General features: G+C 44.9%; 1 long non-coding RNA gene across 1 annotated transcript in view; it reads left to right on the top strand.

Moving 5' to 3' along the window:
• Positions 1-25,487, top strand: part of LOC138285262 (uncharacterized) — a 254,665-nt gene that overhangs the window by 45,111 nt on the left and 184,067 nt on the right. Inside the window, exon 2 of the long non-coding RNA XR_011201554.1 lies at positions 9,183-9,263. This is a non-coding gene — a long non-coding RNA (uncharacterized lncRNA). The remainder of the gene's footprint in view (positions 1-9,182; positions 9,264-25,487) is intronic.

Raw genomic sequence — 25,487 nt, 5'->3', positions numbered from 1 at the left:
GGTGGAGCATACGGTGAGGCAAAAAACACCCTTGAGTTCCTCAGTTAAAAAGCCCATGCATAAAGTTGTAAGTCCCGCAGTGATAAACCTCCCTTCCCTCTCCTCCTTCGCAGCTTTTTCCATGCAATCCTGGCACCCTTGGAGGCCCAAATGAACAAGTTAATTGCTTGTTGTGTCTTGTTAAGATACCTTCCATTCATTTGGAGCACGATAGAGTTATGGATGAAATTTATCTTAGGCAGAATTATCCTCTTGACTAAATTGACTTTCCCCAGTATCTTCAACGGGAGCCACCCATGAAATGGTTGTTGGTGATGTGGTGTGGTGTGCCCCTTGGGTGCCCCTGCACAGCCCATGCACTTGGCATGGGCAGTGCAGGGGTCCCATATCTTGCCCCTTTGCCCTTTCCACTGCCTGATTTGCAGGGCAGCGTGGCCTGTTACACCCAACGCAGGCCAAAACTGGCACTGATTCTATTTGATCCATCAAAAATGTTTACTAAGTGCCCCACAGAGCTACCATGTGCAGACAGATTTCCAGCCGCCATCCCAACGTGTGACTCATACTTCCAAGTGCAAAAGGTACACTGCACTGGCAGTCTTACCAACACTGGTCATGCCCATGCACCATCCCCCACCCGTTGAGGTGGAATTATCAGCCATTATGTTTACAGCCATACCCCAGGTGTTGTATGTGTGTGTTTATTTCCCCATTCCCATGTGTGTGACATGGTTGTATCAGAGTAGTTGTGGGCTCAGCCTGAGACTGTTGTGACCTACTGTTTGCTCTCTATGGTACATATTTTCTGTAGTGGCAGACTTCAGCTCAGCATCAAGATATGTGGTTCAACACAACTTCAGTTTAGTTGGTCTGGGTTGTGACATGTTACCAATGATACTGGTCCAGCCTGCTATTCCCCCAGTGCCTGTTGAGTTAATTGTTCCATGCACCCAGGGGACACCCTGACTGCATGATGTAGGGATGGCTGCCTCACGTGAATGTGTTGTCTAGGGTACTGTTGGGACAGTTGCAATGACTTGTGTTCTGTGAGGTGAGGCACACATGCATTTGGGTGATGAGGCAAGGCAGTTGCAAGGTGTTACTGCAAGGGACACCACTATGAAGTAACCCCAGGAACGGTGTTGACTGACTACCTGGTCTCCGAGGTCTTGGTCGTGTTAGTGGTGTTAATGTGACTACATGCAATAGATATTGTGATGTCACAACCAGTGGCACAGTGATTATACATGCCATCCATCCCATGTGCTGCATTTGTACATGTAGGTATTTAGGCGTGGTGTTCTAAATACGTCCAGGTTGTGTATGTGTCAATGGTGCATGGCACTACCAAGGCTTAGGTACATGTGTAGCTTATGTTGGCATGGTGCAACTTGCTTAATGTACATTGTGTCCCTCTGCGCTCCTTTGACATGCATTGTGTGAGTCCTATGTACCTCCCACTTCTTGCACTTGACATTTAAGCATATATTTCCCCTATGCAACTTACCCTGCATTTGTGGTGTTTCCTGGTATTCTGCGCTGCCCTGTCCTTGTATTCCTGTGCCGATTTCCTCCGGGATGACCGCTGCAACCATCTCCTTTATCTCGTCCAAGTCCTCTTGTGGTGCTGGACTCCCACCCCCAGTTTGCAGTGCTGCCTTCCTGTTCCGTACCATTTTTTCCTTTGTCCTTCTCTTGAAGTCATGACAGCTTTTCTTGCACTCGGTCACAGTTGTCCTGACCTCTGCCACACTGTTGATCTTATCCACAATCTGCTGCCAGATTGCCTCTCTCCTTCCAATTGGCAATTTGAGGTGACGAAGAGTTGATTTTGATGATGCCTCACCTCTCTCACCAGTATTTCATGCTCCTCTGAGCTGAAACAACATTTCCTCTTTTTCTTCTCCCTCCCCTGAGTCTTGTGTGTCCTCCTGGCTGGTTCCTTGTTGAATGAGCTCTTCCCGGGGTCTCTCCTGGCTTCCTAGATCCATTTTGGGGCTCCTTTGCACAGTTTTCTCTGTTAGCGTCTGTTTTTGACACTATTGCAGGCAAAAATGGTGCATTTCCGTTTTGCGACGTGTTTACATGTCGTAAACGGGATTAGAGTCATTTTTACTCAGTTAACGTAATTTTGCCTTACGACAAGGCGCAGTGGTTAACGGTGGAAAAAAATGACTCTAAACATTTTTTTGCGTCACCCAGCGTCATACTATCAATTTGACTCCAGAGTGGCATTAAAAAATGGCGCTAGTCAGCGCTAACCTTTTTGCGTTTGCACAGTTTTGCATCAAAAAGTATAAATCAGGGCCTAAATGCCAATTCAGCACTTTGCATCAGGTTTGCATCTCTTTTCTGATGCAAACATGGCATCAAGTGTTAGTAAACCTCCCCCTTCCTATCTTTGGTGAAACCCTATTTGTTTTTAAGCACATAACAGACAGGAATTTAATAAATATATTTTTCTGTTAGTTCTTTTTTTATAGCATCATGCTGGGGTGTGGAATGTAATAAAACATCTCCTTGTCAATGGGACAGGATGCCTCATTAATCTACTTGTTCTATTAAAAAAAACGTGTCCCTTTGGCGCCATACAGTGAGGTGAGAAACTATAGTAGCCGTATCATGATATAAAACCTCTGATAATAGCCTCCCTGATAATTGCAGGACTTATATTAGAGAAACAGTGTTCCCCTAGATATAATTTAAAATAAGACTTAGAAAAATACAATTGGCAAGCGTCAGTAGTCACCACAATTTCTTCATTGACCAATAATTTGTATTAAGTAAAACTATATTAAAACACAAGTATAAAACAGATAGTTTAAGTAGCCATGAAAATAATGTATATATATATATATATATATATATATACACACATATATATACAAAATGAACATATGATGGACGGATTGCTGAACAATGCATACATTCACCCCAGTCACAAAGATCTGGGTTTAATCCATTGTTTTTTTGCCCACTACGCCACACAAGTTTGGACCCAGCCATATGCAAATCAGTCTTGACCCTCTTCCCCATGGGAACAGTCCAACCTGAACCGCCAAGCCAGGTTCTCCCTAAACTGGAAGCAAGCAGCCTGGGACCGGTTTTGGGAAATCACCCCTTATCAGCCAGGCTAGCTTGAATCCAGTGGCACATTGAGCAACAGACCCACTTCTGGGCATACCAACAGATGGTGGACGGAAAGCTGAACAATGCAAACATTCACCCTCAGTCACAAAGATCTCAGTTTAATTCATCATTTTTTTGCCCACCACACCAGTTTGGACCCAGTCATATGCAAATCAGTCTTGACCCTTTCCCATTTGGGAACAGTCCAGTCCAAACTGCCAAGCCAGCTCTTCCCTGAACCGGTACCAAGCATTCTGGGATCAGCTTCAGGGTATCACCCCTCATCAGATAGGATAGCTTGAATTCACTGGCACAGTGAGCACAGAACCCACGTCTGGGCATACCCTTCTCACTTAAGGGGAGAAAATCAAAAGGAATGGACCAAATGCTAAACTTGGCAAACATTCACCCCAGTCACAAAAAGCTAGGTTTAATTAATTGCTTTTTTGCCCATCACACTACCCCAGTTTGGCCCTAACCATATGCAAATCAGTTTTGAACCTGTTCACCATGGGAACAGTCCAGCCCGAACTGCCAAGCCAGGACCACACTGGATTGGAAACAAGCATTCTGGGACCGGTTTCAGGATATCACCCCTCATCAGCTAGTCTAGTTTGAGTCCAGTGGAGCAAGGAGTACAGGTTCCAAGTCTGAGCATATCCTTCCCACTTAGGGTGACAAAAGCAAAAAAAAAAAACAGATACTGGATGGAAGGCTGAACAGTGCAAACATTCACCCAAGTCACAAAAATCTGGGTTGAATCCATTGTATTTTTGCCCACCACGCAACCCCAGTTTGGGCCCGGCCATCTGCAAATCAATCTTGATCCTGCTTCCCATGGGAATAGTCCAGTCCAAACTGCCAAGCCAGGAGTTCCCTGGACTGGAAACAAGCATTCTGGAACCAGTTTCAGGGTATCACCCTTCATCAACCAGGCTAGCTTGAATGCAGCATTGCAGTTAGCATAGGACCCACGTCTGGGCATACCCTTCCCACTTAGGATGGCAACAGCAAAAGGAACAGGTGATGGACCGAAAGCTGAACAGTACAAACATTCACCCCCAGTCACAAATATCTGGGTTTTAATCCATCTTTTTTGTCCACCATGCCATCCCAGTTCGGATCCAGTCATACGCAAATCAGTCTTGACCTTCTCCCCAAGGGAATGGTCCAGCCCGAACTGACAACCCAGGTGCCCCCTGAGCTGCAAACAAGCCTTCTAGAACAGGTTTCATGATATCATCACTCATCAGCAAGCCTAGCTTGCATCTAGCAGTGCAGTGAGCACAGGGCCCATGTCGGGGCATACCCTTCCCACTTAGGGCGACAAAAGCAACAGATGATGATGGAATGCTGAACAATGCAAACATTCACATCCAGTCACAAAGATCTGAGTTTAATACATCATTTTTTTGCCCACCACGCCACTGAAGTTTGGACCCAGCCATATGCAGAATTGTATTGACCTTGTTCCCCATGAGAACAGTCCAGCCCTCATTGCCAAGTCAGGTCCTCCCTAGACCTGAAACAAGCATCTTGGGACTGGTTTCGGGGTATCACCCCTCATCAGCCAGGCCTACTTGAATCTCGTGGCGCAGTGAGCACCAGACCGATTTCTGGGCATCCCAGCAGATGAAGGACCGAATGCTGAACAGTGCAAACATTCACCTGCAGTCACAAATATCTGGGTTTAATCCACCATTTTTGTCCACTACGCCACCCCAGTTTTGACCCAGCCATATGCACATCAGTCTTGACCCTATTCCCCATGGAAACAGTCCAGCCCAAACTATCAAGCCAGGTCCTCCCTGGGACGGAAACAAGCATTCTGGGATTGGTTTCAGGGTATCACCACTCACCAGCCAGGCTATCTTGAATCCTGGAGTGCAGGGAGCATAGGGCCCACATCTGGGCATACCCTTCCCACTTAGGGCGACAAAAGCAACAGGTGATGGATAGAATGCTGAACAATGCAAACATTCACCCAGTCACAAAGATCTGGGTTTAATCCATTGACCCAGGGGCTGGTGTGACCTGCCCCCACCGCTGGCCCCACTTGCTATCGTGCCCTTGCTGAGCTCCAGCCACCTGCTGAAGTAGAGGCCCTCCTCCACCCACAGGTGGTCTAGTGGGCCTCCCCACTAGCACCGCCAGCACTCTCTTTTCTGGTCTGTGTTCCCATTTTCTGCTCCTCACTCTCTCTTGCCTTTGGATTTCACTCGCTCGTGCTTTTTTGCTTTCACTCTCTCTTGCCCGCTGGCCTGTCTGCCTTTTTCTGCCTATTTTTATTTCCTTTTGCCTTAGCCACTCTGGCATTTTGCCTTTTCTACGCTCTACCTTCCTTTTCCCGCTCCCTTCTCCTGCTTCCGGTGCTCCCCCTCGCCCCCTCCCCGTACCTGCTCTTCCCAACCTCCCGCCTCCCAGCTGTGGCCCCGTCCACCTCCCTCTGCTATTTATGGCAGCTGCGCCAACGGCGCACCAAAGGCAAGGTTGACTGCGCCTGTCCGCACCTGGACTATGCCCAGTGCCAGGAACCCTGGCTCCGGGACGTCTGCTCCTACAGTGCCCGCACCCTCCTCGCTCTCAACGCCGGCAGATCACCTGCCTGCCTCTCCGCCTCCCCGAGGGACACCAAGGGACCCGAACAATCATAACTGCAACTTCACCAGCCTCTAAAGTACCACCCCAGGGACCTAAGAAGCAGGACGCAACCACCTCAGCTGCATCCTCATCAACACTCCGTACACAAGCACCGCATCGAAATCTGGAACCTCCTCAACTCAACCACCCAGGATGTTGCCTTCCGCACCGAAACCTGGTTCAACCCCTCCTCGACCCCCGACATCGCCTCAGCTATCCCTGACGGATACAAGATTATACGCAAAGACCGCACCAATCAACCAGGTGGTGGCATCGCCATCATCTACAACAACACCCTTCTCGTCTACACACACTCCGAAGACTCATCAAGCACAATGGAACAACTCCACTTCCAGACAGGGACCAACGCTAACACCACACTCCGAGGGACCCTCATCTACAGACCTCCAGGACCCCGCCCTCCTTTCTGCGACTCCATCGCCGACCTCGTTGCTAAATATTTATTATAAAATGTTGGTCTATTTTTAAGATAATGCAAAATTAATATTTTTTAAAATGAAATGCACTTTCTTTTATGAACGGGATGTTAGGGATACAGGGGTAATGGGCGGGGAGTGTATTAATAGTTTGGTATTAATTGTATTATTGGAGTATTTTTTGTAATTATTTTTAAATAGGGGTATTAATGCTGAAACATTAATTGTATTACTGTATATTTTTGCATATTTATAAAAAAAATAAAAAAAATAATGTAGTTATGAGATATTGTAGAATATATTGGTTATGGTTTCTGGAAGGTTTTTATTTTTTTAAATAATGTTTTTTTTTTTTCTGGGAGCAGCATTATTACTACGGTTTTATTTTTGGGGTGGTAAATTTTTTTTTTAGGTTTAAAATTTTTGAAGATTATACTAAAACGGAGCAGAATAAGGGGTGGGATATGTGGGATGCAGGGGTTATGAGTGGGGAAGTGGATTAAAACTCAGGTATTCATTTCAATGCCTGAGTAATTTTTCATAATTTTTTTTAAACCTAATGTTTATGTTTATGTATTTGTTTTATTATTTGCTAATTATTTAATATAAACCTTTGGTCTATTTTTATAATAATGGCAAATTTATATTTTTTCAAATTAAATGCACTTTCTTTTATGGGTGGGATGATAGGGATACAGTGGTACTGGGTGGAGGAGTGTATTAATAGTTTAGTATTAATTGTATTATTGGAGTATTTTTAATAATTTTTTAAATAGGGGTATTAAGATTCAAGTATTAGTTGTATTGCTGTATGATTATTATTTTTATAAATTGGATTTTTGTTTTTGTTTTGCATCTTTATAAAAATAATGAAAAAATAATGTAGTTCTGAGTTATTGTAGAATATATTGGTTATGGTTTCTGGAAGAGTTTTATTTTTTAAAATAATTATTTTTTTATTTTAATGTTTTGTTTGTGGGAGCAGCATTTTTACTAGGGCTTTTATTTTTAGGGGGGGTTTACATTTTTTTCAGGTTTTAAAATTTAGAAGCTTACAATAAAATGCAGCGGAATAAGGGGCAGGGTATATGGGGTGCAGGGGCTATGGGTGGGGAAGTGTATTAATACTCAGGTATTAATTTCAATGCCTGAGCCTTTTTGTTTTTTTTTTTTTTAAACCTCATATTATTCTTATTTTTGTATTTTTTTTACAGTGGTTGTTTTATTTCATATAACGTTTGCTGTATTTAAATACTTTTAAAAAATTCTATTTATATATATTTTTTTTTTTTAAAGAATATAGCATATGAATTCTAGATTCTGATTTTCATATTTTTGTGTTGGGGGTCTGTTATGTAATGTAATTTAAAGTTATTTGCTACACTTTTCTTTAGGGACGGGATAGTGTGAATTCAGGGGTAATGGGTGGGGAGTGTATTAACACTCAAGTATTAATTTTAATACTTGTGTATTTTTTTGAATTTTTATTTATTTTACTTTGCTCTAAACAAATATATTATGAAAAATGGTTATGTATTAGTATAATATTTAAATATATATTTAGAATGACTTTTGACTACTTATACATTATACAGGGTTAATATGTTAATATGTTAACTGTGTATTAATTTCAAATAGTTATTTTTTTTTATTGTTTCAAAAACTTATAAGACGGAATAATATTCTTTATTTATTTAAGAAAATAATTCTTCTTATATCTTCAATTCAATATTTACATTTTTTTTTAAATATATTTTATTTTTAAAAATTGTAAATAGTTTTGTTGATAAATTTGAATACTTTTAAAATTGTTTTTATAAACTAAATTTTTAAAAAATGTTTATGGTAATATAAATATTTATATGTTTTTATTATGGATTTTATAATGATATTTGTAAATAAATATATAATCGCAATAACAGAGTTTTGTTTAAATATTAATGTCTTTTTTTCTAATTGTATTATTACATGAAAAAATCTGAGAAATTACATTTTGTAATTTTTTTTCTTTAATTCACATATATTTCAAAACATTTTTTGAACCAATAATAAAAAGAAATTCTGCAAACATATTTTTTAAAACATTAAAAACAAATTTTTCAGATTTTTGGAAAATGTTTGTATTCATATTAAAAATAGTTTTAAAAATGCAAAAAAATAGTTTTATTCATAATGTATTATTTACACATTTGTACAATGTTTTTCCAAATTTACTTACATTTGTTTAACTGTTTCCAGTGATAAATTTCACTGTTTTCCATTATTTCCTATGAGAAAAGTAGTCCTTTTTCTATTTTTTACTTTTTCTCCATTTACATGGTTTGACGTCTGTTTCTTCATTTGGTGGAGTGTTGCAGTCAAGATTGGATGCAAGCAGAGACCTCAGTTGGGTAAGTTTAATTAAAACGTTTTTAGAGTATGTTTATGGATATAGTTATTGCAGAGATAGCGTTGGTAGGGAGTAGCTTTTGAAACTTATGATTGTTTGTAATGTTCATTTTTTATTCCCATACAGGTTTGCTTAGATATGGTTTGGTTTTGTTTACAAAAAATGATTAGCAGTGTTTGCGTTTTCTAAACAATTGTACTGCTTTTTAAAAACAAATATAATGTGCTATTTTCAACATTAAAGCTTTTCTTTTTGTACATGATGTTTTTTCAAATTGTACATTAAAAAAAAAAAATGTTTACCAGATCCTAAAAACCTTAGTTTTTACTTATGTTTTTAATTTTGTGTTTTATTTTATTTTCATGTCTTTTATCAGTTTTGTTTTAATATTGTAATTTTGGCCATTATGTAAGTCAAGTTTTTTCCTTTTTAGGGATAAAAGCGTTCAATTGGCTTAAATAATATTGGGTATTCGAGAAAATTTGTAGTTTGGTAAAATGTTTTACTTTTTTTTTTTCAAAAGTTTTTTTTATATATAAGGTTTTTTTCTTCATCCATTTTGTATGACCAATTTTAATTATTTTCAGGATGACTATGGAAGAAGAATTCTACAGCAACAGATGCAGAGGTGCTGCCATCATTGCGTAAAGACATGAAAACAGCTAAAGGTAGGAACTTTATTTTTTGGGAATAATTTAGTTTAAAAATAATTTCAAAAATTTCAATTTAATTCATGTTATTTTTCAAACTGGCAAGTAATGGTGATATAGGTTAGTAGTTGTTAGAAATGTATTCAGTATATATGCTAGACTGTCAAGGTAGTCTGAAGCTACGATTAAAGAAAATTATTGTATTTTAGCCAAAATAAATTCTGACATTTCTTTACTTTTTTGGGTTGTTCGTGGGTTCAGGCTACCTGACAGTGACTAAGCAAGCTTCATTTCTTGGAAACTTTGCTTCTTCTTCAAAATTTCCATGAAATGATATAGGTTTGGATGGGGTTTTCCAATTGCTTTTTTGAAGGAGTTGTGCCATCCCTCAATGGCATTGTTAGTCTTTGCACCACCTTCTAAGCAGGTCATGTAGCACTTCCACCACTCTATTGGAAATCTTGGTTTTCTTCTGCGACCTGATCTGCTTAGGTGTCCAATCCAGGTTTCTTCAAAGTAATTTAGTAATGGTGCCAATTTGTCTTCATTTGCCATAAAACAGTTTGAATCTATGATGCATGTGTAATTTGCACCTACTTTGTCAGGTGGTGCAAAGCATAACGCCGTTAGTTTTCTTAATTCAAATTGTAGTATGCAGTTTAATAAATATTCTCTACTCAAGGATGACTTTTGAATTCTCGCCAATATGCCTGTGAAAAGTGGAAAAAGCTTCTTGTACTTGTGTTTCTGGATATAATTTTATTACTGTGTTTATCATTGACAATAAAGAAATCTATTTTTACTTTTCTAGGACTTTTACTGATTGTTTTGTTTTTGATTACTGGCAAAACTTCAGTGTAAGTAGAGGAATGCTTGTCAGGTAATAATGCATACACTAAAGGGACTGTTGTGTTATTTTCTGTTGCATGAATAGTGTAAATTTGGGTGAATAGATGGGGTGTAGATTTAAATGTTCCATCCATCATCCACATTTCACTATTCTCTAGGATAAGAGAGTTATGGGTTGTGCTAAATATAAAAATTCTCTTATGAGGGTTTTCATTGTCATGCAAGAGAAAAGTTTAATTCGAGAACGTAAGTTAGTTCTTGGGGGATATTAATATCTTTAGAGGATTGTGGTGTTACATGTTGGGGATTACTTGCCAGTTTTTCACGTTTAAACATTCGTCTAAGATTCAGTATTGAAGGCATGCTACCTACTACATGTATAGGAACACTTTGTGCTACTTCCCTCAGTACCTGCCCACAGGAATCATTGGAGATGTGTGCAAAATGTTTAATTTTCTGTAAATTTTTTCTCACTTCTATTTCCATTGTAGAGGCAGAGTGGTTATGCTCTGTTGACCTAACCACGGTATCTTCCAGAGTAACAGCTCTGCCTCTGGAATGTGAAGAGAAGTATTGCACACACCTCCAATGGCTCCTGAGTTCCACAACTCTATCTCTGCAATAGATATACACTTCAAACTTCAGAAGTTGGTGTCCTGTGCGTGAGGTGACGTAATTTGCTTCACCCTGTGATGCCATTCTTTCAAAATCTGTAAGGAATACAAAAAAAAAATTCTTAAATTTATGTAGAGTTTGAATTGTAATTATTTAGTGGAGTTGGATAGTAAATGTCCAGCACATGCCCTGTGTAAGTGCCCGATGGACTTGGATTAGTAAATTTGCCCTGACTAACTGTGCAGCATTTGCCCTGAGGTAGGTACCCGGCGTAGTTGGAGTAGTAATTTTGGCCCTAATCACCGCCAAGTACCTGCTCTGAGGTAAGTGCCCAGTTGAGTTTGAATAGTAATTTTGACGCCAGTCACTGTCCAGCACGTGTTCTAAGGTAATTACCCGGTGGAGTTGGAATAGTAATTTTGCCCCTAATCACTGTCCAGCAGCTGCCCTGAGGTAAGTATCCAGTGGAGTTGGAATAGTAATTTTGCCCCTAATCACTGTCCAGCACCTACCATGATGTAAGTACCTGGTGGAGTTGGAATAGTAATTTTGTCCATCACCTGCCCCGAGGTAAGTACTCAGTGGACTTAGAATAGTAAATTTGCCCTTCACTTACTGTCCAGCACCTGCCCTGAGGTAAGTTCCCGTGGAGTTTGAATAGTAATTTTGCCCCCAGTCATTGTCCCTAAGCTAAGTACTCAGTGGAGTTGGAATAGTAATTTTGTCTCTACTAACTGTCCTGCACCTGCCCTGAGGTAACTACACAGTGGACTTGAAATAGTAAATTTGCCTCTTACTCACTGTCCAGCACCTGCCCTGAGGTACGTACTCAGTGGAGTTAGAATAGTAATTTTGCCTTTTATCACTGTCCAGCACCTACCCTGGCATAAGAACCCTGTGGGCTTGGAATAGTAAATTTGCCCTTTACTCATTGTCTAGCACCTGCCCTGAGGTAAGTTCCTAGTGGAGTTAGAGTAGTAATTTTGCCCCAGTCACTGTCCATCACCTGCCCTGAGGTAAGTAATTGGTGGACTTGCAATACTAATTTTGTCTCTAATCACTGTCCAACACCTACCCTGACGTAAGTACCCTGTGGACCTGGAATAGTAAATTTGTCCTTTACTCACTGTCTAGCACCTGAGGTAAGTTCCTGGTGGAGTTAGAGTAGTAATTTTACCCCCAGTCACTGTCCATCACCTGCCCTGAGGTTAGTATTTGGTGGATTTGGAATAGTAATTTTGCCTCTGCTACCTGTCCAGTATCTGCCCTGAGGTAACTACACAGTGGTCTTGGAATAGTAAATTTGCCTCTTACTAACTGTCCAGCACCTGCCCTGAGGTAAGTTCCTGGTTGAGTTGGAATAGTAAATTTGCCACTTATTTACCAATCAGCACCTGCTCTGAGGTAAGTTCCCAGTGGAGTTAGAAAAGTAATTTTGCCCCTAGTCACTGTCCAGCACCTGCCCTGAGGTAAGTACCCAGTGGAGTTAGCATAGTAATTTTGCCTTTTATCACTGTCCAACACCCTTTGGACTTGGAATAGTACATTTGCCCTTTACCCACTGTCCTGCACCTGCCCTGAGGTGTGTTCCTGGTGGAGTTAGAGTAGTAATTGTGCCCCCAGTCAGTGACCATCACCTGTCCTGATGTAAGTACTTGGTGGAGTTGGAATAGTAATTTTGCCTGTTATCACTATCCAGCACCTACCCTGACTTAAGGACCCGGTGGAGTTGGAATAGTAAAGTTACCCCTTATTTACTGTCCAGCACCTGCCCTGAGGTAAGTTCCCGTGGAGTTAGAATATAAATTTTGCCCCCAGTCACTGTCCATCACCTACTCTGAGGTAAGTACCCAGTGGATTTGGAATAGTAAATTTGCCCTTTACTCACTGTCCAGCACCTGCCCTGAGGTAAGTTCCATGGTGGAGTTAGAGTAGTAATTTTGCCCCCAGTCACTGTCCATCACCTGCCCTGAGGTAAGTACTCGGTGGAGTGGGAATAGTAGTTTTGCTTGTACTCACTGTCCAGAACCTGCCATGAGGGAACTACCCTGTGGACTTGGTATGGTAAATTTCACTCTTACTCACTGTCCAGCACCTGCCCTGAGGTAAGCACCCACTGGAGTTAGAATAGTAATTTTGCCACTAGTCACTGTCCATCACCTGCCCTGAGGTAAGTACTTGGTGGCGTTTGAATAGTAACTTTGCCCTTTATTTACTGTCCAGCACCAGCCCTGAGGTAAGTTCCTGGTGGAGTTAGAATAGTAATTTTGCCCCAGTCACTGTTCATCACTTGCCCTGAGGTAAGTACTCAGTGGAGCTGGAATAGTAATTTTGCTTCTACTCACTGTCCAGCACCTGCCCTGAGGGAAATACCCAGTGGACTTGCGATAGTAAATTTCGCTCTTAGTCAATGTCCAGCACATGGCCTGAGGTAAGTACCCATGGGGTTAGAATAGTAATTTTGCCGTTTATCACTGTCCAGCACCTACCCTGAGGTAAGCACTTGGTGGAGTTGGAATAGTAATTTTGCCTCTATTCACTGTCCAGCACCTGCCCTGAGATGAGTACCCGGTGGCGTTTGCAATAGTAAATTTGCCCTTTACTTACTGACCAGCACCTGTCCTGAGGTAAGTACCCAGTGGAGTTGTAATAGTAAATTTGCCCTTTACTTACTGTCCAGCACCTGCTCTGAGGTAAGTTCCTGGTGGAATTAGAATAGTAATTTTGTCCCCAGTCACTGTCCATCATGTGTCCTGAGGTAAGTACCCTGTGGATTTGGAACAGTAAATTTGCCCCTAATCATTGCCCAGCACCTACCCTAACGTAAGTAACCAGTGGGGTTGGAATAGTAATTTTGCCCCTAGTCACTGTCCATCACCTGCCCTGAGGTAAGTACTCAGTGGTGTTGGAATACTAATTTTACCTTTACTCACTGTCAAACACTTCCCCTGAGGGAACTACCCGGTGGACTTTGTATGTCAAATTTACCTCTTACTCACTGTCCAATTCCTGCCCTGAGGTAAGTACCCAGAGGAGTTAGAATAGTAATTTTGCCTTTTATCGCTGTCCAGCACTTATCCTGACGTAAGTACCCAGTGGAGTTGGAATAGTAATTTTGCCCCTAATCACTGTCCAGCACCTACTCTAACAGAAGTACCTGGTGGAGTTGGAATAGTAATTTTGCCCCTAGTCACTGTCCATCAACTGCCCTGAGGTAAGTATTCGGTGGAGTTGGAACAGTCATTTTGCCTCTACTCACTGTCCAGCACCTGCCCTGAGGGATCTACCTGGTGGACTTGGTATGGTAAATTTGTCTCTTACTCACTGTCCAGCACCTACCCTGAGGTAAGTACCCGGTGGAGTTGCAATAGTAAATTTGCCCTTTAATTACTGTTTACACCTGCCCTGAGGTACGTTGTTCAGCTATGTATACATTAGAGTTACCATTGAAATTGCTTTTTTAAATATTATACTTACTTAATTTTATTTTTTTGTTTGTGAGGTCCTTAATTGATTTTTTCAAGATGTTGTTTTTCAAACTTTTGATGTTTTCCTGTGGTTATTTTGTTATTTGGAATCTATAAAAAAATAGTAAACAGTGTACTATTTAGTGTTTAATTTGTAGCAGTTCTAATACTAATCTTCATATATTCATTTTTTAAACACGTTTTTCAACTTTATATTTAAACATTTCTGAAAAAAAAAAAAGAAATCATTTACCTTTTATTGTTCAGGTGTTCTATTCTTCACTGTTAACACTCTTCAAAGAGATCTCTGTAATTTTAAAGAAATAAAATTAGCTGTTCTGTTTTACTATATAAACTACGGGGGCCAAGTTGTAACCGCCATGCGGCCGCCAATGCGGGCGCACTCCCGCGGTACCCGTTGTGACATCCCCGCTGGGCCACAACATGGGATCCGGCTCCAAATGGAGCCAGCGGTGTTGCGGCGCGCTTTTGACTGTCTGCTATGCAGACAGTGAAAAGCTGCATGGGGCCCTGTGGCATGGGCAATGCAGGGGCCACCATGGGCCCCGCAACTCCCCATACAGCCAGCCTTTTCCTGCCGGTTCAAACTGCCAGGAAAAGGCTGGCTGTAGGGGGACTCGTAATCCCCTGGGCAGCGCTGCAAGCAGCGCTGCCCTGGCGGATTATCACCGCCGGGGCAAATGTGGCAGGAAACTGCCGGCCCCATCGGTGGGACAGTGGCGCTACCGCCGCGGTCGTAAGCCCCTCTGAAGCACCGCCAGCCTGTTGCCGGTGCTTCAGCCAAAACAGCCCTGGCGTTCTTGGACCGCCAGGGTTGTAATGAGGGCCTATGTATATATTTTATATATAGTTTACCTTCTTTAGTCAATAGATGGCTCTGTTATCCACGATATGAACTAGTCTGTTTCCGTACTCATACCCACGTTTTCACTATAAGGTGTTCTGTGTGACACTGGACATAAAATGGTGGACGACTCTATGTATATATATATATATATATGTTTTTTAGGATAATATTATAATTTAAGATAAAATGTGTTTTGGGTATGTATTTTTATTCTAATTCTATCTCTGACTGAACTTATATTTATTTTTTAAGTTTAGTATGTGCACATTTTTTATATGCTTTTTCTTGTTGATGTCATTTGGTGAAGGGAGGAAATACTTCCATGGTGGTGTAGAAAGTGTTGTAGGACTACGTTTTCATGGACTTTCAAAATTGTTTTTATTGTCCGTTTCATTTTAGTGTTTAAAACTGTTTTATTTATATTTTTCAAAATTTTGTATTTAGCAAAGCTGTTTTCAATTTATGCTAGTTTTTTTAATGTTTTTTTAACCAATTTCTTGTTTTTTTTATTTTTGCCGTTTTTTGTAGTTATTAATGTATAGGTTTTGGTATGCATGGTAGTTGTTTTAGTTGTTTAGGTATATTCTTTTTTAATTGTATTTTTTCGTTGTTTAGATGTCGTTGTTGAAAAAGTTGTTGTTCAGGCTTTGTCGTTGTTTAGCAGTCGTTGTTTAGGCTATCGTTGTTTAGGACCTATTAGTTCCGTCACATAATCAACAACTCCACCACCCTGATCGAAAACCTCACCAACCTCGGACTCAAGCAACCGTGTCTCCGTCAGCCACACCACCGAACTCCAATGGACCAACCACTGCTGCATTCACTTCACCTTCAGCAAACCCATCAATCGCCACCGCGCACCCCAACTTCCCTGCAGAAGTTGGAACAAGGTCTACGAAGCCCAGCTCACTACCAGCCTCAATGCTACAAACCCCCAAGCCGCCGTCGACGCAAACAACGCCGCACACAACCTCCACAAATGGATCACTGACCGTGCCAGATACCCTCCCAACAGAGGCACAGCTAAGAAAGCCAACTGGTTCACCTCCGCCCTCAAAGAATCAAAGCAGGTCTGCAGACGGCTAGAGAAGAAATGGCGCATTGACAAGACCCCCTCAAATCACGAAACCTTCAAAACGCCATCAAACACCACCACCAGCTCAAGGACCACCAAAAAACTCGCCCTGCAACAACGCCTCAATAACAACTCCCACAACAGCAAGGAACTTTTCACCTTCATCAGAGAATTCACCAACCCCAGCTCCAACTCCACCGCCATCCCCCATCGCAAGAACTCTGCGGAAACCTCGCAAACTACTTCCAACACAAGATCGCAGACATCTACGACAGCTTCACCACCCAGGGCCCCACCACCACCAGCCTATTGACCGAAGCGTCACCACGCCCCCGCCCTCCTCCGCTGGAACAACATAACTGACGAGGAAACCCGTATCATCATGGCAACCATCCACTCAGGAGCACCCTCTGACCCCTGCCCCACCACATCTTCCAACAAAGCCAGCAACATAATCACACCCAAGCTCCGACACACCATCAGCCGCTCATTTGAAACTGCCACCTTCCCAGAGAGTTGGAAACATGCAGAGGTCAACCCCCTACTGAAGAAACCCTCCGCCGACTCTACAGACCTGAAGAACTACCGGCCCATCTCTTTGCTCTCTTTTCCAGTGAAAGTCACAGAGAAGGCAGTCAACAAACAACTCACCTCCTTCCTGCAAGCCAACAACATCCTGGACCCCTCACAGTCAGGATTCAGGAGCAACCACAGCACAGAGACCGCCTTCTTCACCTCCACAGACGACATTTGCACCCTCCTCGACTGAGGTGAGACTGCAGCTCTCATCCTCCTAGATCTCTCCACCGCCTTTGACACAGTCTCCCACAACACACTACGCTCCCGTCTCCACAACGCTGGCATCCAAGACTCAGCACTACAATGGCTTTCCTTGTTCCTTACCGATAAAACACAGAGGGTTCAACTCCCCCCTTTTCTGTCAGAAGCCACCAAGATCAGCTGCGGCGTCCCCCAAGGATCATCGCTGAGCCCCACCCTATTCAACCTCTACATGGCTGCGCTGGCCACCATCGTCAGAAGCCACGCACTCAACATCATCTCCTACACAGACGACACCCAACTGATCGTCTCTGTCTCACAAACAACCCTACAACCACCAAGAACAATTTCCACGAAGGAATGAAAGCAGTCACCACCTGGATGAAAGACAGCTGCCTCAAGCTGAATTCGGACAGGACAGAAGTGCTCATCCTCGGCTCCTCGGCCTCTGCCTGGAACGACTCCTGTTGGCACACCGCCCTCGGAAACTCCCCAGCCCCCACCAACCACGCCCACAACCTCGGTGTCATCCTAAACTCATCGCTCTCAATGGACCAACAGGTGAATGCCATCTCATCAGGATGCTTCCACACCCTGCGCATGCTTCAGAAGATCTACAAATGGATCCCAACCGAAACCAGGAGTCACCCAGGCCCTCGTCAGCAGTCACCTCGACTACGGCAACACGCTCTATGCCGGAACAACCACCAAGACTCGAAAAAGACTGCAACGCATCCAGAATGCCTCTGCCCGTCTCATCATTAATGCCCACGTCATAGCCACACCTCCGCCCTCCTGAGAGAACTACACTGGCTTCCCATCGACAAGAGAATCATCTGCAAGCTCCTGACTCACGCCTACAAGGCTCTACACGACACCAGAACAGCCTACCTCAACCACAGACTCTCCTTCTACACTCCCGCCAGACAGCTCCGCTCCGCCGACCAGGCCCTTGCCAACGATTCCCACATGCAGAAGACCACAGCTGGAGGAAGATCCTTCTCCCACATCGCTGCCAAGACCTGGAACACCCTCCCCACCCACCTCAGGCAATCCCCCACCCTGTGGCAGGTCACAAAGGACCTCAAAACCTGGCTGTTTGACTGATCCTCGGCACCCCCCTCCCAGCACCTTGAGAACCTCACGGGTGAGCAGTCACACTCTACAAATCCTTTATTGAGTCTTGAACCTGTTCATCATGGGAACAGTCCAGCCCGAACTGCCAAGTCAGGTCTTCCCTGGAGTGGGAACAAGCATTCTGGGACTGATGGGAAGGGGGGGCTGCTACTGCTCGAACAGCCAAGTCTTGAGGTGTCTCCTGAAGGTAAGTAGGTCCTGTGTCTGTCGCAGGTGGGTGGGAAGAGTGTTCCACGTCTTGGCGGCGAGGTGGGATAACGATCTGCCACCGGTGGTCGTTCTCTGGATGCGTGGGACGGTGGCAAGGGCAAGGTCAGCGGAGCAAAGCTGTCAGGTTGGGGTGTAGAAGGAGAGCCACCTGTTGAGGTATTCTAGTCCGGTGTTGTGCAGTGCCTTGTGAGCATGGGTGAGGAGTTTGAACATGATTCTCTTGTTGACGGGGAGTCAGTGCAGGTCTCTCAGGTGGGCTGTGATGTGGCTGTGGCAGGGATGTCCAGGATGAAGCGTGCGGAGGCATTCTGTCACATAGGGTGACATAATCAAAAGGAACAGATGATGGACGGAATAAAGAACAATGCAAGCATTCACCTTAGTCACAAAGATCTGGGTTTAATCCATTGCTTTTTGCCCACCACGACACACCAGTTTGGACCCAGCCGTACGCATATCAGTCCTGACCCTATTCCACATGGCAATAGTCCAATCCGAACTGCCAAGACAGGTCCTCCCTGGACCAGAAACAAGCATTCTGGGACCTGTTTTGGGGTATCACCACTCATCAGCCAGATTAGTTTGAATCCAGTGGCGCAGTGAGCACACGACCCACGTCTAGGCACACCCTTCCTACTTAGGGCAACAAAGGCAAAAGGAACAGATGATGGACGGAATGCTGAAAAATGCAAATATTCATCCCCAGTCACAAAGATCTGGGTTTGCTCCATTGTTTCTTTGCCCACCACACCACCTCAGTTTGGACCAGGCCAAACGCAAATGAGTCTTGATTACCCGTTCCCCATGGGAACACTACAGCCCGAACTGCCAAGCCAGGTCCTCCCTGGACTAGAAACAAGCATCCGGGAACCAGTTACAGAGTATCACCCTTCATCAGCTAGGCTAGCTTGAATTCAATGGTGCACTGAGCACAGGAACCACGTCTGGGCATACCCTTGCCACTTAAGGCAACAAAAGCAAAAGGAAACAGATGATGGGCAAAAAGATGAACAATGTAAGCATTCACCCCCAGTCACAAAGATCTAGTTTTAATTCATCTTTTTTTTGTTCACCATGCCACCCCAGTTTGGACCCAGCCAGATACAAATCAGTCTTGAACCTGTTCCCCAATAGAATAGTCCAACGCAAACTGCTAGACCAGGTTCTCCCTGGACTGGGAGCAAGCATCCTAGAAACGGTTTCAGGGTATCACTCCCTCACCAACTAGGCTAGCTAGAAGCCACTGATTCAGTGAGTACGGCCCCCATGTCTGGGCATACTCTTCCCACTTAGGGTGACAAAAGCAAAAAGAACAGATTATGGATGGAATGATGAACAGTGCAAACATTCATCCCCAATCACAAAAATCTGGGTTTAATCCATCGTTTTTTTTGCCCACCATGCCATCCCAGTTTGGACCCGGCCGTATGCAAAATAGTCTTGAACCTTTTCACTATGGGAACAGTCCAGCCCGAACTGCCAAGCTAGGCTTTCCTGGACTGGGAAAAAGCATCCTGGGACCGGATTCGGGATATCACCCCTCATTAGCCAGGCTAGCTTGAACCCAGTGGTACAGTGACCACAAGACCCATGTCTGGGCATATCCTTCCCACTTAGCATGACAACAGCAAAAGGAACAGATGATGGACAGAATGCTGAACACTGCAAACATTCACCCCTAGTCACAAATATCTGGGTTTAATATGTCTTTTTCCTTCTACCACACCACCCCAGATTTGACCCAGCCATATGCAAATCAGTCTTGACCCCATCACAAATTGCCAAGTCTTCCCTGGACCAGCAGTAAGCATTCTGGGACCGGTTTCACTATATCACCTCTCATCAGCCAGGCTAGTTTGAATCCAGCGGTGTAGTGAGCACAGGGCCCACGTTGGGGCATACCCTTCCCACTTAGGGTGACAAAAGCAACAGATGATGGATGGAAAGCTGACCAATGCAAACATTCACACCCAGTCACAAAGATCTGAGTTTAAGCCATCGTTTTTTTTCCCACCACTCCACCAAAGTTTGGACCCAGCCATATGCAAATCAGTCTTGACCCTGTTCATTATGGGAACAGTCAACCTGAACTGCCAAGCCAGGTCCTCCCTAGACTGGAAACAAGCATCCTGGTACCCATTTTGGGGTATCACCCCTCGTCAGCCAGGCTAGCTTGAATCCAGTGGCACAATGAGCACCAGACCCACTTTTGGGCATACCAACAGATGATGGATGGAATGCCGAACAATACAAACATTCATCCCCAGTCAAAAATATCTGGGTTTAATCCATCATTCTTTTGCCTACCATGCCATTCCAGTTTGGACCCAGCCATATGCAAATCCGTCTTGACCCTATTCCACATGCGAACAGTCCAGCCCAAACTGCCAAACCAGTTTTTCCCTGAACCGGAACCAAGCATCCTAGGATCGATTTCAGGTTATCATCCCTCATCAGCTAGGCTAGCTTGAACCCACCAGAACAGTGAGCACAGAACCCACGTATGGGCACACCCTTACCACTTAGGTCAAGAAAATCAAAAGGAACAGATGATGGACGGAATGCTGAACATTACAAACATTCACCCCCACACACAAAAATCCAGGTTTAATCCATTGGTTTTTTTGCCTACCACACCTCCCCAGTTTGGCCCCACCCATATGCAGATCAGTCTTGCACCTCTTCACCATGGGAACAGTCCAGCCCAAACTGCCAAGCTAGGTCACCCACGTTTGGCCATACCCTTCCCACTTAGGGTGACAAAAGCAAAAAGAACAGATGATGGATGGAATGCTGAACAGTGCAAACATTCACACCCAGTCACAAAAATCTAGGTGAGAATCCATTCTTTTCCTGCCCACTGCGCCACCCCAGTTTGGACCCAGCCATATGCAAATCAGTCTTGAACCTGTTCCCCATGGGAACAGTCTTGCCCGAACTGCCAAGGGAGGTCCTCACTGAACTAGAAACAAGCATCCTGGGACCAGTTCTCATAAGCTAGGCTAGTTGGAATTCAGTCGCGCAGGGAGCACGGGACCCACGTCTGGGCATACCCTTCCCACTTAGAGTGGCAAAAGCAAAAGCAAAAAAAAACAAAAAAAAACAGATGATGGACGAAATGCTGAACAATGCAAACATTCCCCCCCAGTCACAAAGATTTGGGTTTAATCCATCTTTTTTTGCCCACCACGCCACCTCACTTTGGTCTCAGCCATACGGAAATCAGTCTTCAGCCTGTTCCCCATGGGAATGGTCCAGCTCAGATTACCAAGCCAGGTCCTCACCGGACTCGAAACAAGCATTCTGGGATGGATTTCACGGTATGACCCCTCATCAGCCAGGCTAGCTTGAATTCAGTGTTGCAGAGAGCATGGGACCCAGTACCTGCAGCTGCATCCCCTGTGGCCCCGCCCCCCTCACACCCCCATTTGCCACTCCCTCGCCTCCCAGCTGCTCCTCCCTCCCACCTCCCCTTCTTAATGGCGGACACGCCCAGTGCCCGTCCCCCTGGTCCACGCACCTCCGACGTCCACATGCGCCTCTACTCCACCATAGAGCTCCACGATCTCAACCCCGGCCGGCACACCGCCTGCGCTCAAGCCGACCCCAGACACACCCACAGACCTTTTGCATGTCACTCATGCCACTTCTCCTGCACTCAAGCCAACAAACACCACAACAACTGCACTCAAGCCAACAAACACCCTAACAACACCAAACACCCCAATCACCTCAAGTGCATCCTCCTCAACACCCGCTTCGTCCACATGCACGCCATCGAGCCTTGGGCCCTACTCATGACACCTCTCCCAACATCGCCTTCCTCGCTGAAACATGGATGAACTCCTCATCGGATCCCGACATCGCCATAGCCATCCCGGAGGGATACAAGATCACCCGAAGAGACCGTATCAACAAACCAGGAGGGGGAATTGTCATAATCCACTGAAATTCCATCAGGATTTCCACAAACACCAACGACACCCTGGATGCCGCAGAGCACCTACACTTTCAGATACACATCACTGCCAACACCACCTTGAGAGGAACCCTCGTCTACAGACCAACCAGGCCCCCGTCCCCTATTATGTGACGCCGATGCTACCAGCTCCCACGCCCTCGTCTCCACGGACTACCTGCTCCTCGGTGACCTAAATTTCCACCTGGAGAGCACCAGCGACTGTAACTCCATTGCCCTGCTTGACAACCTCGGAAAACCTCAGCCTCAAGCAACTGGTCACCTTGCCCACCCACTCAGCCGGACACACGCTTGACGCCATATTCACCTCCAGCACCCACATCGCCTTCACTCACACCACCGAACTCCATTGGACTGACCACCACTGCGTCCACTTCTCCTTCCTGAAGCCCACCACCCATCACCAACAACATCCTATCCCTCACCACAAGTGGAACAAGATCTCCTAGGAACAACTGATCTCCAACCTCGCCCAATCTACATCACCCATCACCACCGACCCCAACGCCGCGGCTCTCAACCTCAAACGATGGCTCGACGAGTGCGCAAACTCCCTCGCCCCACTCAAAAAAAACAGCAACACTTGCATCAACAAGACAGCTCCCTTGTTCACCGTAGGACTTCAGACCTCCAAACGAGAATGCCAGAAAACTGAGAAAGCCTGGTGCTAAGAACCATCAGTGAGCAACTTCCCCGCCCTCAAATCAGCCATGCACAAACACCACCAGCTCATCCGGACCACCAAAAGATCCTTCTACAAAGAACGCATAGACAACAACGCACACAACAGCAAGGAACTTTTCACCATCATCAAAGAACTTACCAAACCCAAATCATGCGCCGTCGACCCTCCGCACTCGCAAGACCTCTGCAACTCCCTCTCCAGCTACTTCCACCACAAGATCGCAGACATACACAAAAGCTTCACAACATCGCCACCCACCATCACCACCACCGACGCAGCCAACCCCACAGCACCCTGCCACACAAACGTACTGAACACTTGGACCCCCGCCAACGATGAAGAAACCAGCAAAACCATGAGCTCCATCCACTCAGGCTCCCCAACAGACCCCTGCCCCCAGCATGTCTTCAACAAGGCCAGCCAAATCATCGCTCCCCAGCTCCGGTCCGTCATCAACAGCTCCTTTGAGACCGCCACCTCCCAGATATCTGGAAACACGCCGAAGTCAACGCCCTGCTCAAAAACCCAAAGTGGACCCCAAAGAACCTCACAAACTACCGACCTATCTCTCTACTCCCCTTCCCCGCGAAGGTCATAGAGAAGATAGTCAACAAACAACAGTCCCGCTTCCTGGAGGACAACAACATACTCAACGTCTCCCAGCCTGGTTTTCGCACAAACCACAGCACAGAGCTCGCCCTCATCGCCTGCACTGACGACATCAGGACCAGACTTGACAAGGGTGAAAACATTGCCCTCAACCTTCTCAACCTCTCTGCAGCCTTCAACACCGTATGCCACCAAACCCTTCGCACACGCCTCTTCGACGCCGGAATTCGCCACAAAACCCTGGACTGGCTCACCTCCTTCCTCTCCGAAAGAACCCAAAGAGTTCGCCTTCCTCCATTCCAGTCTAAAGCCACCAAGACCATATGTGGAGTCCCTCAAGGATCCTCACTCAGCCCCACCTTCTTCAATATCTACATGGCTCCACTCGCCAGCATCGTCCGCCCCCACGGCCTCAACATCATTTCCTACGCTGACGACACCCAGCTCATCCTCTCCCTCATGAGGACCCCCTCTACCGCCAAGAACAACCTCCACGCCAGACTCCCCGCCATCGCTAATTAGATGACAGCAAGCCACCTCAAACTGAACTCAGGAAAAACCGAGATCATCATCTTCGGACCCAACAAGACAGCATGGAATGACTCATGGGGGCCTGCCACCCTAGGACCACCCCGACACCCACGCACGCAATCTCTGCTTCATACTAGACTCGTCTCTTTCCATGTCTCAGCAAGTCAATGCCATATCATCCTCTTGCTTCAACACCCTCTGCATGCAATGCAAGACCTTCAAGTGGATTCTGATGGAAGCCAGAAGAACGATCACCAACGCCCTCGTCAGCAGCAGGCTAGACTATGGTAATGCCCTCTATGCAGGGACCACAGCCAAGCTTCAGAGAAAATTCCAGCACATTCAGAACGCCGCCGTACGTCTCATCCTCCACCTCCTTCGCCACAAGCACATCTCCGCCCACATCTGGGCATACACTTCCCACTTAGGGCGACAAAATCGAAAAGAACAGATGATGGATGGAATGCTGAACAATGCAAGCATTCACCCCCAGTAACAAAGACTTTGGTTTAATCCATTGTTTTTTGCCCACCTCTTCAGACCAGTTTGGACCCAGCCGTACACAAATCAGTCTTGACCTTAGTCCACATGGGAACAGTCCAGCCCAAACTGCCAAGCCAGGTCTTTCCTGAACCGGCAACAAGCAGCCTGGGATTGGTACTGGGGTACCACCCCTTCATCAGCCAGGCTAGCTTGAATCAACAGACACAGTGAGCACAGGACCCACGTCTGGGCATACCCTTCCCACTTAGCGTACAAAATCAAAAGGAACAGATGATGGACAGAATGCTGAACAATGCAAGCATTCATCCCCCAGTGACAACAATCTGGGTTTAATCCATTGTTTTTTGCCCACCACGTCATACCAGTTTGGACTCAGCCATATGCTAATCAGTTTTGACCCTGTTAACCTATGGACCGGAAACAAACATCCTGGTATTGGTTTTGGGACCAGGTCTCTGTACTGGGGTGTGGTATTCCTATAACCCAACACCCAGAACATATTGTTTGTAGTCAAGGACAACACATTTTCATATTTATCTTTGGAAGAAGCAGGTCAACCCCCTGCAGCACAAGACCTTTGGGTGTTAGTTTAGAACAAAGAGAACTGTCTGCAGTTGAGGTAATATTTGTGTCACTATGCTAAAGCTGTTCAAACTTGTATTTATGGTTCATTAATGCAAAGCCTTTATTATTAGGGTGAGCTCTCTAAATATATGTTGCAAGGTCACACTGTACTACTGACAGTGGCTCCAGTAAAAGAAAAAGGTACACGTTTAAAAAGTTTAACAAAATGAGGCTACATATAATGCTCCCAGAATGCTCTCTGGTTAGTTGCACATGTTTACAGAAGCTTGAAAGCAACACTGATGATTCTTTGCTTTTAAAAACAAATGTTCAGAAAAAAATGGAAGTAGAAAAAAAGTTTTGCTACAT

This window comes from Pleurodeles waltl, chromosome 3_1 (genome assembly GCF_031143425.1).
Source record: "Pleurodeles waltl isolate 20211129_DDA chromosome 3_1, aPleWal1.hap1.20221129, whole genome shotgun sequence".
Lineage (NCBI taxonomy): Eukaryota > Metazoa > Chordata > Amphibia > Caudata > Salamandridae > Pleurodeles > Pleurodeles waltl.
This window is presented reverse-complemented; position numbering and strand designations above follow the sequence as displayed.